Source organism: Phacochoerus africanus, chromosome 4 (assembly GCF_016906955.1).
Source record: "Phacochoerus africanus isolate WHEZ1 chromosome 4, ROS_Pafr_v1, whole genome shotgun sequence".
NCBI classification, from domain to species: domain Eukaryota; kingdom Metazoa; phylum Chordata; class Mammalia; order Artiodactyla; family Suidae; genus Phacochoerus; species Phacochoerus africanus.
In genome coordinates, this window is record NC_062547.1 from 27622890 (window position 1) to 27630874 (window position 7985).

Genomic DNA, 7985 nt, shown 5'->3' on the forward strand with positions numbered 1-7985 from the left:
ACACCTTGGATCCAATTAATGTCCTCTTGCCTTCTCATGGGCTTTGCTTCTGCATTTCTTTCTTGTATTGTCCTTTTTTTTTTTTTTTTTCCTGCACCTGCAGCATGCAGAAATTCCCAGGCCAGAGATCAAACCCAAACCACTGCAGTGACCTGAGCCACAGCACTGGATCCTTAACCCACTGAGCCACCAGGGAACACCATCAATTTTTTGCCCTCTTCTGTTGGTATAAAAATGTGCTGTAGGAGTTACCACTGTGGCAGAGTGGGTTAAGAATCTGACTGTATCGGCACAGTCACAGTGGAGGTGCAGTGGGTTAATGGATCTGGTGTTGCCACAGCTGTGGCATAGGTTGCAGCTGCGGCTCAGATTTGATCCCTGGCCTGGTGACTTCCATATGCCGTGGGTGTGACCATAAAAAACGAACAGAAACAAAAAACCTGCTGTAACGTTTTCCATCGTAAAATATACACACAAACTGCCTTCAACCAACCTTCAACTAACTCCAGCACCGATAGAGCCAACCTTTTTGAAAGGGTTGCCCACTTTGCTGTCAACTTCTGTTCTCTGAATTGCTCCTTGGCCCACTCCAATCCAGCCACCCCACCCCACTGAAACTGCTCTACCAAGAAGAAGGGACCCCCCACACCCTCAACCTTTTGAATGCTTCCTTTCTTTGCTCTACATGAAACCTCTTTCTCCTGGGGACATGGTTTCCCCTGAAGCTCTCAGTGGCGGTTATTTTCACTTCCTCTTGCCTCTAGGGCTGGAATGAGTGAATTCCTTGAACACCAAAAGGCTTTCCCCTCCTCCTGTTTCTTTGTGCTCAGCAAACCTTCAATCGCAGTTAATTCCGGCGCTCTTCTAACTCCGCCACTGAGGGAGAACACAACCGCATCAAGGTCAAGTGGGCCCTTCATGCTGAATTTTATTTAATTACCCCAGTCTTTTCATTCCCCTCCCCTCCTTGACAATGACTTCTCCCTTCAAACGTCAAGCACTTCTCTCCCATATTCACTGCTGGCTGATGACTTGATGGCTATTTCACTGAAAAAAATCAAAGCCACCATGAGAGAATTTGCACAGGCTTCCCCCTGCCTGCTCGTACTCTCGTGATGAACCGTCAATGCCTCCTCCCACTAAGACCAGCCTCTTCCCTTAAGCAGTAGATCTCCTCCCAAATCCAGAAACAATTCCCCACTTCCTGGAGTCTGCCCTAACTCAGTGGCAGCTCCATCCTTCCAGGCACTCAGACACATCCTGCGAGGCAGTTTCTTTCACACACCACATCCAGCTCATCAGCAAATCCCCTCGGCTTTACATGGACAATAGTTTCTAAACTTATGACGGCATTCAGTCACCACCTGGCCCAAGATCCACCCTTTCTCACCTAAATGACAGCAGTTGCAGCCCCCCCACCCCTTCCCAACAGTGTCTTCTCAACACGGCAGCCAGCCCAGCGCTCCTCTGCTCAAAACCTGGCCTTCCTGCCTCACAATGAATGCCCCTCGCCGTTTCCACCGCTCCCCAGCCTATCAGTCACCTCCTTTGCACTTGTTCTGCTGCAGCTGCTCTGCCATCCTGCTGAAACCTTCGGGTTTCTAGGCACTTCCACACGTGTTCTTCCCTCTCAGGGGCCTTCCCCCAGACTCCGGCTTAGCTCATTCCCTCTGCTCACTCAGGACATCACACGTTATCTCTGTGCTGTCTTCCTAAGTACTCTCATTTTACGTTATTTATTTATTATTTTTTGAAATGCCCAGTATCTCTAGCCTCAGAACATTTGCCCTGGCTGGGGCCTCTTGCTAGAATGCCCTTCCCACATGTGGCTCCATGGTTATCTTTTTTTATGTTCTTATCTGCAGCATATGGAAGTCCCCAAACTAGGGGTCGAATCAGCGCTACAGCTGCTGGCCTACACCACAGCCAGAGCAACACCAGATCTGAGCCACATCTGCGAGTTACGCCACAGCTTTTCGCAACACTGGATCCTTAACCCACTTAGGGAGGCTGGGGATTGAACCTGCATCCTCATGGATACTAGTCAGCTTCTTAACCTACTGAGCCACAATGGGGAACTCCCTCCACTGTTATCTTCCAAAGGTCCTCCTTGTATGAGCTCCTCTGACTGCCAGCAACTGACAACTAGGAGGGCTTGCTCTCCCAGGACTATAGGCAAGATTTCACTTGCTAAGGTGGGATCTTTCCAGTGGGGCCACACCAAGGGTCCTTCTGCCTGCGTCCTTCAAGTTAACTGAATGAGACCGAGTTCAATTCAGAAGCAAAGGGAAGCTTCATTCTTGGATGAAATAATGGACAGGTGCAAGCTCCAGGTTGATTGCCTGGTTACTCTTATTTTAAATTGCAACCCCTCCCTCCATACCCAAAATGCTCTCCTTCCCTGCTTTAGTTTCCTATAAAGTCCTCAGAATCGACTAGCATACTATGATTTAATTGTTTATATTCATTCTCTCACCAGTATGTGAATCCCACGAGGGCAGGGGTTTTCCTGTTTCGTTCACACCCGTATCCCTAGTCCCTTGAGGAGTACCCAATACAAAGGTAAATACCTACTGAATGAAAGACCACCTTTTTGCCAAAACTAGTGGTCAGGTCTCTGTATTTTATGTGACTTTATCGCAGCATCACTACTGAGCAATCCCTCCTTGAAACTTTTCCTGAAAATTTTTCTCTTGGCTTCCATGACCCCGGATTCATTGGATTTTCTTCTTACCTCAGTGATCACTTCTGCGGTTCTTGGATATTCTCCTCTGTAGACAGCTAAATGTTGGAGGGGCTCAGGGCTCCCTGCCCTTAACCAGGTTCCCCACCTATACTTTTTTCCTAGGAAATCTAATCAAGGGCCATAGCTTTATTTTATTTTATTTTTTTCTTGTTACGGCTGCACCTGCGGCATATGGAAGTTCCTGGGCTAGGGTTCGAATCAGAGCTGCAGCTCAGCTGCAGCCTCTGCCACAGCCACAGCAACACTGGATCCAAGCTGCATCTGTAACCTATGCCACAGCTTTCAGCAACACCAGATCCTTAACTCACTGAGCGGAACCAGGGATCAAACCCACCTTCTCACAGATACAAGGTCATAATGTCAGGGCCTTAACCCACTGAGCCACAATGGGAACTCTGCCATAGCTTTAAATATCTATATGTCGATGACTCACAGTGTCTTCTCTCTACCCAGATGTGTCCTTTACATTCCAGACGAATCTCTCCACCTCCTACATCTCACCTCTGGGATGTCTAACGGGCATCTTAAACTTACCGTGGCCCAAAACAGTGCCATTGATTTTTCTTCTGTATGAGCCTTCACCCTCCCCCCACTCCCAAACACTTTCTGGACAGCGGCACCAAAACCTTGATACAGACCTCTGTCTTGTTCACGACAACCAAGGAAAAATGCCTGGACACACTGTCAGGATTCCATAAAACTGGTTTTCTGGATTCTTGGTGAAGGTTCGTCCACCAGGGAGAAATCGTTTGTGTTACTTCTGCTTAACGTCATTTTCCTTATTCTTGAAATGGAGCTAATGAATGAGATAAAGCACGCGAAGGAACAAGCTATAGTGCTCCACCCACAGAAGCCATTCACTAATTATTCATTACCCCCCTTTCTATACGTCCCATTTAATCTGCATGAGAGGACTTCAAGGTATTATCCCATTTTTTTGGATGAGAAAATTGAGCTCAGATTGGAATAATAATTACGTAGAATTTAAGAGAAAGCATATAAAGTCCTTACCACAGTGCCTGCTGTATACTAGGAGCGCACTCAAACTATGCACTTCCTTTCCTAAACACCCCTTAGCTACCTCCCCCCCCCAAGGTAACTGTAATGCCAGTAAGTCATTTAAGCTGTGCCATAGTACAGCCTGTCTCTGATTGTATGCTGTTATTTTTACCAGTGGGCATATAGAAAAGATGTGCAAAACCAAGTTTAGAGTTGGGAGTAGTTGGTGGAAGTCTGTTAGCTACTGCTGTTGTTTTTAAAGAAGAATACAAGCCCTAGGATGTGACTGCTAGGAGCTGAGGTCCACAGGCGACCACACACAGCTCAGGGAGCGCTTATTCCCAGGGTCTGACACATGGGTGCTTGGTGAATATTTGTGGAAGGGAGCAAAAGGCATTCTTCACAAGCCCTTGTGACTGTTTTCCTCTCAATTATCCCTACTTCTTTAAATAAGGAGGGGAAAAGTTGGTTATGAATGAAAGATTAAACTGGTAAGAGATCTAGATCAAACACTTTTATTGCATTAAGTGCAGGACATTCCATTCACTCCCAGATTGAAAAAGGGATTAACATTTTAGTCAAGAGTACTATTTGTTTCTCAAGTGATTTTAGAAACTTCTGGTCCCACCCAACTCTCTTTTGTGAGAGGCACAAAATAATATAGTTCCCCAGAGAGTGTCCCAATCAGAATGGTAAAGCCTTATATTTCAATCGGCTCAAATACCTCTCATTTTTTTGTTTTTTTGTTTTTTGTCTTTTTAGGGCTGCACTCATGGCATATGGGGATTCCCAGGCTAGGGGTCAGAGAATTGGAGCTGTAGCCACCGACCTACCCCACAGCCATAGCAACGCCAGACTCCAGCTGCATCTGCAACCTACACCACAGCTCATGGCAACGCCAGATCCTTAACCCAATGAGCAAGGCCAGGGATAGAACCTGTGTCCTCATGGATGCTAGTCAGATTCGTTTCTGCTGAGTCACAACAGAACTCCTCAAATACTTCTGTTTTGATTAAGAAAACTGCCTTGTCGCATCAGCAATTCTGGTCAAGGTAGTCAGATGTGGGACTTCTACCTGACTTCACTTTTCAAGAAGCAATTAGAATTCTCCCATCAAGTTCTTTAAAACAGGACTACAAGAGAAATAGATTTTTGTTTTCATTTCATTGACCTATAATCTATCACCACTATCATCACATTTGGGATGATAATCACTGAAATAAGTATTCGTTTGTGGTTATAAGTTATACGCAGTGTTCAGTTCCTTATCAGACACCGTTGTCTCTAACTGTGTAATTTTACTGTGAAATTTTTCTAAAAATTAAATAAACCGGGCTAAAGACAAAGAGCTATAATTTTCCTCCACTCACTTCCTCCCTGTTGAAAATTCTACAAGCTTTTCATTATTGAACTTGTAGAAACCAGACTAAGCAAGACAATTAAATATAGTATTAATCTTCTCTATAATTATTCTTAAAATTTTCCAATTTAGAAGATTGTTAAAGAAAATGAATTTATTCAAGTCATTAGAATATGCCCAGCACAGGCTGGATGTAACTGCAATAATCATAGATGTCCCTATTTTTTAGGAGCCCAAGTGCTATGGTCAGGACTTTATTTTTAAGATTTATATTTTTTCTATTATAGTTGATTTACAATGTTCTGTCAATTTCTGCTGTACAGCAAAAGTGACCCAGTCATACATATATATACACATTCCTTTTAAATACATTATACCCAGTTCCAACAAAAACCCTTGAAGGTATTATTACCCTCATGTAATAGATGAAGAAAGCAAAATTCAGAGGTTAAAGTACCCAGGTAAAAGATTTACCAAGTTCACCCAGCAAGCCCTCTGCACTTTCCCTCAACCCAGTTTTATCTCATCAATATAATATGTTACTTGCTTATATGGGTATAAAGAGTTTTCTTCTTACAGCATATGTGGCTTCTGAGATAGGCATTAGGGACTTAGGAAAAGAAGTTTATTTGGCTTTATTGACCTAAAAGCTCCCCAAATTTCTTTTGGGGACAATTTTTTTAAATTTTTTTCTTTTTGCCTTTTCTAGGGCTGCACCTGTGGCATATGGAGGTTTCCCAGGCTAAGGGTCGATCGGAGCTGTAGCTGCCGGCCTACACTACAGCCACAGCAACGCGGGATCCGAGCCGCATCTGCGACCTACACCACAGCTCATGTCAGCACCGGATCCTTAACCCACTGAGCGAGGCCAGGGATCGACCCCACAACCTCATGGTTCCTAGTCGGATTCGTTAACCACTGAGCCACGATGGGAATTCCTGGGGACAATTTCTTAATCATGCCTTGGCTTTCCATTTACTATTCAACTGTATGATTATCTTTTTCCCTTTTCAGTACAGAGTATTCTCTTCCTTCTATTATTTTACATACCCTTTTACTAAGTACTTTTTACTTTCCTACTTGATTTTTTTTTTTTTTTTTGAAAAATGGGCCACATCTTTGGAAAGCAGAGCTGCGCCTTAGGTTTGAAAGTTAATGAGTAATAAATTGAAAATCAACAAAAGTCAAGATTACTTTTAAAAAATCCTTTAAATCACCCATAAAGTATAGTCCTTTGTGATTTGTGAATTTAACCTAGTTTCTTTCATTCTTTCAATAGTGTTTACCCATGGCCCTCAGTCATAATTCCGCAGTTGCCGTCATGCTCAGTGGTTAACGCCCCTGACTAGTACCCATGAGCATGCGGGTTGGATCCCTGGCCTTGCTCAGTGGGTTAAGATTCAGCGTTGCTGTGAGCTTTGGTGTAGGCTGGCAGCTGCAGCTCCAGTTTGACCCCTAGCCTGGGAACCTCCATATGCTGCAGGCACGGCCCTCAAAAGACAAAAAAAGAAAAAAAAAATTGTATTTTCTTCCTTTCTTAAGAATAGTGATCAAGCCATCATCAAACATTTATCTACTACTTGAACAATGGCTTTTAAAATTACTCACAAATGTTTCCACTGGTTTGGGGTTTCAGTGTATCAATCACTTTTCTTATAAGTAAGGTAAAAGGGGATTTCCCTGATGTATGACTCCTTTAAGTTAATTTTAACATGATTCTACACCACGGCAACTGGAACTCACTGGCTAGCTAACATCTGTTCTCTTTCCTTATGCAAATTTAAACTTTCCAATGAATAAAGTTTTATTTGCCATGCTCTAAATATAAAAATCTTATGCTCATTTAGGCTTGTATTATTTTATAAAAACTGGGTGAAAACCAAAATAACCTATCCCAAGGAAATACAATGTATTAGTATAGCAAGCATTGTCTTAAAGCAGGTGCTTGTGTCAGTGTTGAATGTAAGATTCCCAGTTGAAGCACTGATGACCATCTGTAAGCTTATCAATTTGATATAAATGATCTAAAAGATGCCCCAAGAATGATACCATGGGCAAGAGAATGGAGTAGACATTTCCAAGGCACTGAATGTTCCTGCCTAAATGGGAAATCTTTACCAACCTCAAATGATATTGCTGCAAACCTAGGATAGTAAGTAGATGTCAAGAGATGTTGAATGAATGACTCTGGGCTCCCTATATATATATATATGCTTTTTAGGGCTGCCCCTATGGTATATGAAAGTTCCCAGGCTAGGGGTCAAACTGGGAGACGCACTTGCTGGCCTACTACGCCACACCTACAGACATGCGAGACACAAGCCCTGTCTGTGACCTACACCATAGCTTGAGGCAATGCCAAATCCTTAACCCACTGAGTGGGGCCAAGGATTGAACCCACATCCTCATGGATACTAGTCGGGTTCGTTACCGCTGAGCCACAATGGGAACTTCCCCCCCACCCTCAGCAATATTAAAGCAGATGGGAATTAGAAGGATGAAAAGTTTGCCTCACCTCCTCCTTCCAATTCCATAGGGAAAGAATTGAGCCTGGGAAGGATGAATGTCCTTCATGTTAGAATTTATATTATGGACACAGTTGGTCATGGAGGATGACCACAGTTGGTTAATGGAGTAGGACGGGGAAAGCCTTAAATCCCTGTGGACGGAATTGAAAGGGGAAGTTATAAATAAACAAATCAGTATTATATTGCAAAGGAAGGGGTTGGGAAGAATAGTACTATAAAATCTTGTGAGGCAATAGAGCTTATCTAATATCTCTTTACTGAATGTCTTCAATTTTTATGAGTCTTCCCATTAGCAAACTATGAATCACTTTATTCATTTATAACAACTGCATAAAATCTTAGAGTTTAGCAA